The 11,237-nt window shown below is 46.0% G+C and overlaps 1 protein-coding gene across 3 annotated transcripts in view; it reads left to right on the top strand.

Annotated features, from left to right (window-relative positions):
• The first annotated feature begins 8,288 nt into the window (after window positions 1-8,288).
• The window catches only part of Add3 (adducin 3), an 88,681-nt gene continuing 85,732 nt past the window's right edge, over window positions 8,289-11,237 (top strand). Inside the window, exon 1 of one of the 3 annotated variants that reach the window (XM_042689675.1) lies at window positions 8,289-8,573. The gene's annotated coding sequence lies outside the window, so the exon portion shown is untranslated. Of the gene's footprint in view, window positions 8,574-10,652; window positions 10,903-11,237 lie in introns of those variants that run through there. The other 2 variants (XM_042689680.1, XM_042689678.1) reach the window with 2 other exon arrangements.

Genomic DNA, 11,237 nt, shown 5'->3' with positions numbered 1-11,237 from the left:
CTTGTAGGCGAGACCTTAAAGGCTTCCTAACTGGCTTTCCAGTCTCTAACCATCTAGAATTCATTCTCCACAGAGCAGCCCCAGGGAAATTTCAAACATATAAATGGCACTCTGTACACCTGCCCTTCCTCCCCCTTGGCTTAAAGTCTTCTAAAGTCAAGCCCCTCATCCTTCCTCATCTCCCAGACCTACATGACCCAGCTCCCACCTAGCTCTCTGGCCTCATCTCCAGCTCCCCCTCCCCTTTAACTCAGCGCTCCTTCACCGTGCTTCCCCTCAGTCTCCCAGGGATCAAGCTTGTGCCAGCCTTAAGACTTTGTCCCTCAGGTGCCAAGTAGAGATCATTTGGGTTTCAGCTCATCCTAACAAAAGGGGCATCCAGCCATCCCTGACTGCAGCTATTGTGCAAGGTATTTTAATTTCTGAAATGACCTTATTCATCAGTGTATTTCCATCTCAACATCTGTGTTTTCCCCATAAAAGCTTCATGAGTGCAGGAAGGTTTTGTTTCGTGTGTGTATGTGTGTGTGTGTGTGTGTGTGTGTGTGTGTGTGTGTGTATTTTGTTCACTGCTCTATACCTAGCCATAAGAAAAGTAGCCAGCACATAACAAGAATTCAACCAATATGGTTGTGAAAATAAATGGTTAATGGGAGGTAACTGGAGATGGAGTGACTTAAACGGGCTCTTGGTAAATGAAGGCTGAGAGTTTCAGGGTTATAGATTTAATCGCTTCTGGGCCTTTTGGCTAAGATCAAGTGCAGGATTACAGGCTTGGAAAATACATAAATTCTAACTTTGCCCTACACACACTCTACCCCAGGCAAACAGGTTTACTCGCTGTTCTAACAAAAGAACGCAGACCTTCCTGTCTTCATTCAAGGAAAAGAACGGAGGCCTGCACACCTGGTGAGCATAGCCCGGAGCACAGAAGGTGATGCTGCCACTTCCACCATGCAAAGGCCTCGCTCCCCCATCTTCTCCTCAGGAAAAATCTACTCTTCCCACTCAAGAGAAGCCAGCCCTGCCTTCTCAGCAGAAACGGATCTCTCTTCCTTGACTCCATTCTTATATTCTCTGACTGGGGGAATAATCCTAAAGTATGTGTCTGGAACAAGTTCTTTAACCACTCTTGGCTTCAGTTTCTTCATCTGAAAAAAAAAAAAGGATTAAGGATACTGACTTAACAATATTGACATAATGAGTCAATGTGACATACCCCAACCACAATGGAGGATATATAATCAGTCATTAAATGGTGGCTGTACCAACGATTATTTCTTCCTATTCCTAGTGAAATTCTGATTGGATCTTAACAATTATTAAAGTTGAAAATAATACTGCTAATAAAGGCAAGTTTTTATTTCATATATACCATTCTCTAGAAGCTTCATATATATTAGCTCAGATGAGATGACTTTGCAGTCAAGTTACTTCATGCATCTGTGTTTCACTTCTCAACTTAATGGTTAGGGCATGAGTTTATATTTTAAATTTCTTTGTATAATCCTCCCTGTGTCAGGCTAGTTTATTGTTCCTATCTAGGGCTCAAGAACTATCTGTTGCAAACCATGCAATTATGTATAGCTCTAAGATTTAAAGACGTACATGCTGTCAAACTATAAGCTGATCTGGAAAATCAGATCCATTTGGTCTGTAGTTTACATTTTATAAACTTAGGTCTGGACAAGCCAGATGCTTAATTAGTGAGCTGGCATAACCTCTGCCTTCTATTCATCCAACATAGGCCTTTGAACACCTACTATGCAGTGCATTATGTTATAGGCAACTGTAAAGGTTTCTAAAACAAGGAAATTAGGAGGTCAGAGATGTAGCCTAGTAGTAGAACACATGTTAAGCACGTGTAAGGCCTAGGTTCAATCCCCAGCAACCCCTCCTCAAATAAATAAATAAGGAAATTATGGTATTAACTTGTCAGTATTGCTGACATGTTTATAAACTCTACTTTTCAGTTGCTTATTTCTCCCAAGAGATTGGCTTATATGTTGGAACCTAAGACACTTAGAGAATAGGCAGAACACGCAGCATAATGATCACTCACATTCTAGAGTCAGAAAGCCTGAGTTTGAATTCAACCTCTAGTTATTTTTTTGCATTGAGACTCTGAGCAAGTTACATAAGTAACATGAAGGCCCTGGCCTCAGTTCTTTCATCTGTGCTATAAAAATAATAGTGCCTATCTTTAAGAGTTATTGAAGGTATGAAATTAAATAATACACATGAAACATTCAGTGTCTCAAGATACATTGTACTTATAAACTGATTTGTTGAACAATCACCTTTTTGTGCAACGACTTAAAGGTATTAAAAATATAATTTTAAAAAACATTCAGTGGGGTTATTTTTTGGTTGGGGGAGGTGTGCTGGGGAGTTCTCATGCTGGTGTTCTACCATTAAGCTGTATGCCAACCCTGGTACTAATGTGTTTTAAAAGCTCAAAATATTAGCTAGCAGAGTATCCTGACTAGTTCATATTACTTACCAAGCATACCAAGATCACTGGACAAAAATAATACACTTGGAAATGAATTTTTGAACAAGGAAAAAGGGAATGAACACATATTTCAATTCCATTATGTTTCAGTATTAGGGCAGACACTCTACATATGATATTTCGTGGATCATTCACAACAATGCTGTCCAACAGGTATTATCTTACTTGTGAGGACATTAGAGCTGAGAAAGGCTATCTTGTCCAAGTTTCCATAGCCCAATCCATCCTCATTTGAATTCTTCTTACTAAAGAAAAGGAAGCCATTTGCGATTCATTTATGATTTCTTCAGACTGCACTGTTTCCTAAGATAGCAGTGATCAAACTGGTATTTGTGAATATCTTCTGTAGTGCTTCAAAAGTCTTCAGACCAATGCTCCATCCTCAAAGATTCTAATTCTCTCGCTCTCTCTAGCTCTCTCTCTGTTTGAGTGTATGTATGTGTGTATGTGTGTATGAGAGAGAAAGAGAGAGAGGGAGAGAGAGCAAGAGAGAGAGAATATGTATGTAACTGGGTTTTGAACTCAAGATCTCATGCTTGCTCAGCTTGCTTGTTTGGCTGGTGCTCTACCACTTGAGCCTTGTTTCCAGCCCTGCTTTTTGCTGGCTAATTGGAGATGGAATCTCATAGAATATTCTTCCCAGACTTGCTTTAAAACTTGATCCTCTGAGTAGGTAGGACTGTAGGCATAAACTACTTGTGCACAGCACAAAGATTCTAATTTTAATTTATCCTGAAAGATCCTGGAGTATGGCCAGGAATTAACATTTTAGGAAACATTCCAAGTGATTCTGTTTCAGGTGGTTCCTAATCACCTAGAAATTCAATCATAAGAGTCAAAACACCTGTTTTAAGACCATCTAATGTGCATACTGAAAATTAGTGGCTGAAGTGTTAATACCTACAGGACCATGTGTAAAAAGATGCGTTCTGTATTTACAACTGGTGTGTATATACATGTGTGTGTGTGTATAATACAATCAATTGCATTGCTTGAATTTGTTTTATAGTTTCTTTATGACTCTTAAGTTCACATGAATTTTTGCGCAGCCTGTAAGTGGGCCTGGCATGAGGAGTGTAGTATTTGTCTCAGTTGTTTACTTATTTAGTAGGCAGGGTGATTAAAAGTGACTAAATAAAAAGTGAATACATTGAAATGAATACTTAAGAAAAGGGGAATCCTGAGGGTGATATTCCACTAAAGTTACTGGAACTTACTAAGTCTGATTACTTAAACAGTTGTAGAAGGATCTGTCTGGTATTTGGCTGAGGTAATTCCTTTAAAATAAGCCATATAGGTCACACAGTACTAATAAAATATGTGGATGAATCCTTGAATATTTTGCCCTGATTTTATCTCCTTTGGGAATGGAGAATTCATTAGCTTGAGTTCCTTGTCAGTCCTCCCTGCCTTGTTCCCCAAGTACTTTCCAGACAGGTTTGGCATAAAGAAAGTGATCAAAATATATGCAGCACAGCCAAGTTTCAAATGAATGGCTCGTCTACCACACTGATTAAACACATGACACTGTGAACTATGAGAAGGCTGCTATGCTTCATTCAGTTTACTTTTCTGGCTGAGACTTTACATTTGGGGGAGTGGGACAGGGTGAGCGTTCTCCGAAATTCTTGGCTTTTCATACTCAACTACAGATACATATTTGCCAATCCAGGGGTGAATTACCAAAAGCTGAAAAGTTAATTAATTGGGAGCAGCAGGGAGAGAGAGTGGGGAGAGAGAGAAAGGCAGACAGACAGAGACACAGAGAGAGACACAGAGACCGAGAAACCTGTTTGCTTTCTGAAACAATAAGTAGTCAAACAAGTTGTTTAGGGTAAAGTCCCTTGAACTAGATAATTAATATTGAATGAGTATTACCTTATATTTATGTACTGCTTTGAAAAGTTCAAAGCGGTTTTTACATTTATGTATCTCCCTTGAATTTCACAACAATGCCATGAAGTAGGTAAAACAGGTGTTATAACCCACCACTGCCACTTAAAAGATGGTTTAAAGTACAGGATGTCCAGAAACTTGTTTGAGTCACATAACCCGATGGTCTCACAATCAGAAACCAACACATCAGGATTTGAAAACTCCAGCCAGTGTTTTCTTGGCAGAAAATGACTCTGCCACTGTTTGATCTACCCAGAGTTCATGCAGAGATTTGTGGCTACAATTTAATTGGAGAATACAAATCAGGCAAGCCTAAAGAGCTCTACAGAACAGAGATTGTGTCTTTTACATCATGACTGCTTTAGCAAAAGGGTCGTAGAGAATGGAGTCAGTTGTTTTCCACAATGCAAATTAAAAACAAACAAAAACACTTTGTAATCAGTTTCAGGGTATTTGGGGGGCAACTCATTCATTAGATCCGCTATTTATTTTTCTAAAGTATTTATTAAATGCCTTTTATCTGTATGAGTCTGCTCCATGCGTTTAACTTATTCTTTGTAGAGTTGTTTTGAACTATATAGATAATTGCCATTTTATTCATTGCTCATTACCACCTAGATGAAAACCTTCCAAGCTGTGAAGAAAAATAAACAGAAACAGATGAAAGACACTAGATAACTAATTTCCTTCAATTCTCTCCCTGTAGAAGACTTCTTTTTTTTTCTTTTAAAATCAAGGTGATAAACTACCCTGCAGGTATACACAACACCAAGTGAGTTTGCTATGGCATCTAACATAGCACATATTTTAACGCCAATGCTTCCCTGAACCTAGGGAGACTGACTGGCTTAGACTGCTGCGAAGTTCCAGAAAGCATCTCTGAAGGCCGGAGATAAGTCTCTACTAGAGTTTCCTCTCCAAAAAGAACTTTTTCTCTCAGTAGGCATGTTTGAGGATGTAGACAAAGGAAAGAGGCTCCAATAAGAGCCTGGAAACAACCCACAGAAGTGGTTGAAGGCCTTGTCATTTGGGTGGAAGATAAATTTGCTAATGGGTGGTGAGGGTTCCCCAGGGGATTTGTTTGTTGTTGTTGTTGTTGTTCAAACAGTCCTCTGGGCAAATTTCTTTCCTTGTGTTTATATATATACTAAAAGTCCTCATTTAATATATTTCTTTAGTTTATACTATGTGCACACAAACTGTCATTGAGGCTATTTTTGTTGTTGATGTGACAGGGCCCACTTAGGCCTTGAAGAGAGTATGTGAAATAATGTCTATGTTCATACACATTATTGTTATTATTACTACTAGTAGTAGTAGTGGTGGTGGCAGCGGTAGTAGTGGTGGTGGTGATAGTAAGGATTGAACTCAGGGTGTCAGGCAGGTGCTCTACCACTTGATCCACCCTGCCAACCTTTTTTTCTCATTGGGTATTTTTTGAAATAGAGTCTTGACTTATCCCCAGCCAACCTAGACTGCAGCCCTCCTACTTGTGCCTCCCCATGTCACTAGGAATGACGGGAATTGCCACTGTACCCAGACATTGGATGTAAGGTAGTCTTCCTCAACTTTTATGCCCAGGCTGGCCTCAGACCATGATCCTCTGATCTCTGCCTCACAAATAGCTAGGATTATAGACTTAAGCCACCCTATCCATAATATGTATTGTTCATTTGCCTTATATGTCTAAGAATAAAGACTCAGCGTTAACCAGCTCTATCCCTGATTTTGTCCTCACTTTGGTTCTCTGGGTTTCTATAGTCTCCACTTGTAAAATTACAGGTTCACAGTAGGTGAGCTGTAAACTTTGTTCCAACTCTACCGTCCAATGAGGCTCCAGCTTTTAAATACTCCAGTTATAGTTAACCTACATCAAAGCACTCCAATCAGCACCTTTAGCACGCCGGTAGGGTTCTGCCTCAGGGAAATTTGTCAGAGTTCAATATAGAACCATAATTCCAAGAAAACTATGTTTATTTGCTTTATAGAATCATTTTTTGATTTGCAAAATAATTTCAGAACTACAAATAACAAACTCCAGATGTGAATTAAAAATAAAGAATTAATACATATTTTCAGGAAAAGGAATTTAGAGTGGGACATATAGACATTAAATAACAAAATATAAATATCTGAATGTCACAAAAATCACAGTATTTTTGTAACGCCAAGGAATCCTGATGTCACAATTCCACTTCACATTTCAAAATATAGGAACTAAGATCAGAATAAGATTAGTTACTTGCTCAAGACCATACATTAATTAAGGAGGCATGTGCAAAGAAAATCAATGACAGAATATTTTCCATATTTTTCTCTGTTCATATTTGGAGACTATACTTTCACAGCTCATAGATGTTCAAAGAACATTATTAAAAATAAAATTTGAGATTATAATGCAGACTTGTATGAGTACATTTTAATACTTTAAATAGTAGATTCACTGTAGTAAACTAAGCCACTTGAATTTCTAAACTTTTCTGACATTTGAAATCACATAATATTTTGCTATTATTTTCTAAGATTATTTTCACATTATGTCTCATGTGGGTTTTCTTTTGTGTTTTTTTTGTTTTTGTTTTTTGGTTGGTTGTGGGGCTTGAACTCTGTTGCTCTGCTCTTCAGCTCAAGGCTAACACTCTACCGCTTGAGCCACAGTGCTACTTCCGGTTTTCTCGTGGTTTATTGGAGATAAGAGTCTCACTGACTTTCCTGTCTGGGCTGGCTTTGAACAGCGATCCTCAGATCTCAGCTTCCTGAGTAGCTAGGATGACAGGCATGAGCACCAGTGCCCGGCGTTGTTTTGTTTTTTTGTTTTTTTTGGAGTCCGGTCGGTCATGGGGCCTGAACTCTGGGCCTGGGCACTGTCCCTCAACTCTTCAGCTCAAGGGTAGTGCTCTACCACTTGAGCCACAGCGCCACTTCCAGCTTTTTTCCCCCCTGCTTATGTGGTGCTGAGGAATCAAACCCAAGGCCTCATGCATGCAAGGCAAGTGCTCCACCACTGAGTCACCTTCCCAGCCCATGGTATTGTTTGCTTTAATATAAACTTTTAGCCAGCTGCTCACACCTGTAATCCTACCTACTCAAGAGGCTGAGATTTGAAGATCATGGTTCAAAACCAGCCCTGGTACCAAAGTCCATGAGACTATTATCTCCAATTAACCACCCAAAATCCAAAAGTGGAGCAATGGCTCAAGTGGTTAAAGTGTTGAGACTGGAGCAGAAATGCTCAGGGACAGTGCCTAGGTCCTGAGTTCAAGCCCCAGGACTGGCACAAAATAATAAATAAAATAAACTTTTTTATTGGCATACATCAACAATGCAAGGGATTTTCAGTCCATAGTGTAACCTGAATCACTTCACCCCTCAATTATATTCCCTTATCTCCTCTTATTCATCTTCCCCCTTTCGGTGATTTTTCTATAAATAAATACTTTTTAGAACATGTTACACATTAAAATATGTCAATCATGCATTCTAATAGTGGCATTAGCCAGATATGCTTACAGGTGTTAGTAGGATTAGAACCCATTGCCCTTATTTGCATATATGAACTTTATTATTCCATTTCATTCTTGCACTAGTTGCTAAGTAGCTTCCCTCTCTATGATCATTTTACTACAGTGATTGGAAATTAAATATTAGCACGAATTGCTAGTCGCCTTCAAGACACATAGCTTTATTTATTTTTTGGCCATTAACCCCCATATCTGAAGGAAGCAGGGCTCTTTAAAACGAGTTGCTTCTAAGCATTTCATTGACTCACACTAATTTCGGTCCCTAGTCCCTCCCCCTTGTCACCCAGTTAATTTTAACCTTGACCTCCCACAGCTCTACTGGCTCTGCTAGGTCTAAAAAAACTCCGTTTCCACCCTTTTTCTGCCTCTGATGAAGCAATAGCGTGGAAAAGAAAAACAAAACCCACTCCTTTAAGAAAGATTCCGCCTCCCCTCTGAAAAGGCAGAGCGCCTAATGGTAATTGTGGAGTCTCTAAGTCATACACTTTACTACTCAGCATTGAGAGAAGCTGCTGCTGCTGCTGCTGCTGTCCCAGCCTGCAGTGAGCTCCGGTGCAGCAGCCACACTGCAGGATCCACACCTACGAGCTGCACAGACACATCCACCACCCTGCAGCCGGGAAGCTCCGGATCGTCGGCGAGTAAGTGATCCTTTACCCATTTTGTTCAGAAACCGTGGGAAAGGGAATAATCGTGGAAAGGCTGTTCATCAGACATGCTTAAAATAATCCCGTCAATTTGCTTTCGCTCGGTTGGTGATGGGGTCTAAATTTGAGACCAGCAAATGCCCTGTCTAGTGGAGATGATGTGTATCTTAGGGTACTTTTTTTTTTTTTTGCTTGCTATTCATAAGAGTTAAGCCTGATGTATGAAAAGCTTTCTTAAAAAACATGTTTTTTTTTTTTTTTTTGCTTTTCAAATGCAAGAAAACATCCAGCCACTCCCAGTCTCTCTCTCACTCAAATACTGCAGATATTTTTAAATGCCAAATAAAATACCGGGCCAAGCATTTTCTAAATGTCGCTTCCTAACCTCCTCCTTCCCCCAAGCCAAGTAGGTCCAGGTCATGATTGTTCAGGAATATTTGGAAATATATGTGGCATGGTTACGTTATTTTTGGACAAATGGGAGATGGTGGTGGACTCGGATTTCCCCAGCCTTAGTCCAGGGGAGAGGGAGAACGAGGCTATCCATGAATCACAATTGGTGCCAAGACACAAAATTCATTTTCCACACTTCCTACGTGGGGAGAGGAAACTACATGTTAATGGGCCCGTTTTTAGGTAAGAGGGGAGGGAGGATGAAGAGGAGGGGGCTCGTGTGAAGCTTCTGCGGGGGAAGGAGTCTGCAGATGAGGACGGAAATGGACTGTCGCCACCGCGCCTTGGAAACGACGGGGAGATAAGGATGGGGAGAGAAGTTTCTGGTGTGTCTCAGGGTGGGGTTGACCCGAGGGGCCGTGAATCACTACAATGGCGCTCCGAGGGGTGTGCTGGCGGGTGCCTTCGCCGGGGCGGAGGACGCGTGTGCAAAGAGCCTGGGGTGGCCGAAGAGCCAGGCGCTGGCTGGGAGGTCTCGCGGCGGGCCGGCGGGCGGGCGGCCCCGGGGGAGGGATCCCCCGCCCCGCGCGTGGCGGCCCGGTGTCACCTGTGGAGGGATCCCCAGACCTGCGGTCCAGTGTGGCAAAGTTTGCCGGGCCTCGGGTTGCACTCCGAAGGCTGCCGGCCGCGCCCGGCCTCCGGATCCCCCGAGGTTACCCCGGGCCCCCGGAGGAGTGCAGACGGGGGGAGGGGGATCCGAGGGAGGCGGGGCTGGCGGCCCCCGACCCGCACCTCGGCCGCGGTGAGGGTACGCGTGGAGGAGGGCGCCCCCACACGCAAGCGCGCGGAGACGCACCGCGAGGCCCGGGCGGGGGGTGAGGAGGTCAGACCTCGGCGCGGGCCTCCTCGCGGCGCTGGCCTCACCCCCCCTCCCGAAAACCCGGCAGCCCGTGTGGGCCGCGGAGGCGCAACCTCGCGGGGGAAGGGAGGGGTCGTCCAGGCTAGGGGAGACGTTTCCGAGGCGCCCCTCCTCCCCTTCGCGGTCGTGTTTCCGTGGGGGTCGTTTTCCCCTGCGGCTGCGGATCGGAGCTGCACAGCGGGAAGGAGACGGAGTAGCGGCGCCAGGCAGCCGCCCCGCAGCAAGCCCTCCCGCCCCGGGAGCACGTAGGCCCCCGCGCTGCGGCCGCTGCAGCCGCGGAGCGCGCAGATCCGGAGAGGGGGTCGCGAGGGGCGGGGCCAGGACACTGGCGGGCCACCCGGGGCGGGGCTAGAGAGCGCGAGGGCCCGCTGGGGGCGGGGCCTGTGGAAGGCGGGGCCACAACGCCCCGGGTTCGTCGGGCGGAGCCAGAGGCACGCAGCCCAGGGGAGGGGGTCGTGGGGGGCGGGGCCCGAGGGTGGGCCAACCCGCTGTGGGCTGGGCCTGTGGAAGGCGGGACCAGAAGGTCTGTAGGGCGGAGCCAGAGGCGCTCAGAGGTCTGAGAGGCAGGGCTGTGTGTGTGTGTGTTTGGGCGGGCGGGGGGGGGGGGGGGGGGGAGGGTCTGCCTGTAGAGGGCGGAGTTAGGGGCGTTTGGGGCGTGGCTTCTGGGGGCGTGGCTTAGGACGCTCTTGGAGGAGCCCGGCCAGTCTCCGCCGGAGCGCGAGCGGCCCGCCGGTAACGGTCGCCCGGGCGAGGGGCGGGGGTGAAAGGAGTGGATTTAAGTTCTATCGCTTTGAAAAAACGGAGAGCAAAAGCTAGAGGCCTCGGCGGCCCGGCGTGGCCGCTTCCTGCCGCCCGGGGCTCGGCGTCGCAGTCCTTCCCTCCTCAGTCCCCCTCCCCTTCCCCGGCCCTGCCCTCCGGAGCGGGGCTCGGCGGCGGACCCGGCGGCCGCTGCAGCCCGGCGGCCGCGGCGCAGGAGGGCGGGGAGCACCAGGCCGGCCGCGCTGCTGCGAGGTAATCCTGCGGGGAGCGGAGGCGCCGGGCCCCTGCCCCGCCGGGCGCGCTCGGGGAGGGGACTCGCCATTGGCTGTCCCCGCGGCCTCAGGTGAACCTCTCTCCCGGGCGGGAGCGGAGCTCCGCGTGGGCTCCGGGGAGCGGACGCGGCGGGGAGGGGTCGCGGGGCGCGGCCTGGGCCCCGCGGGGCGGGCCCGGCCGTCCGGGACGCGCTCTGGCCTGCGCCGGCGGAGGGGCGGGCGGCGGGGGGGGGGGGGGGACTTTAAAACCCGGCGCTGCGGGAGGCTTCGGTGACTCGCAGACTTTAAGCCCGGAGGTGCGCCGCGGGAGGAGGG

The sequence above is a fragment of the Dipodomys spectabilis genome, unplaced genomic scaffold (genome assembly GCF_019054845.1).
Source record: "Dipodomys spectabilis isolate Male_0828 unplaced genomic scaffold, ASM1905484v1 ptg000125l, whole genome shotgun sequence".
NCBI lineage: Eukaryota > Metazoa > Chordata > Mammalia > Rodentia > Heteromyidae > Dipodomys > Dipodomys spectabilis.
This window is presented reverse-complemented; position numbering and strand designations above follow the sequence as displayed.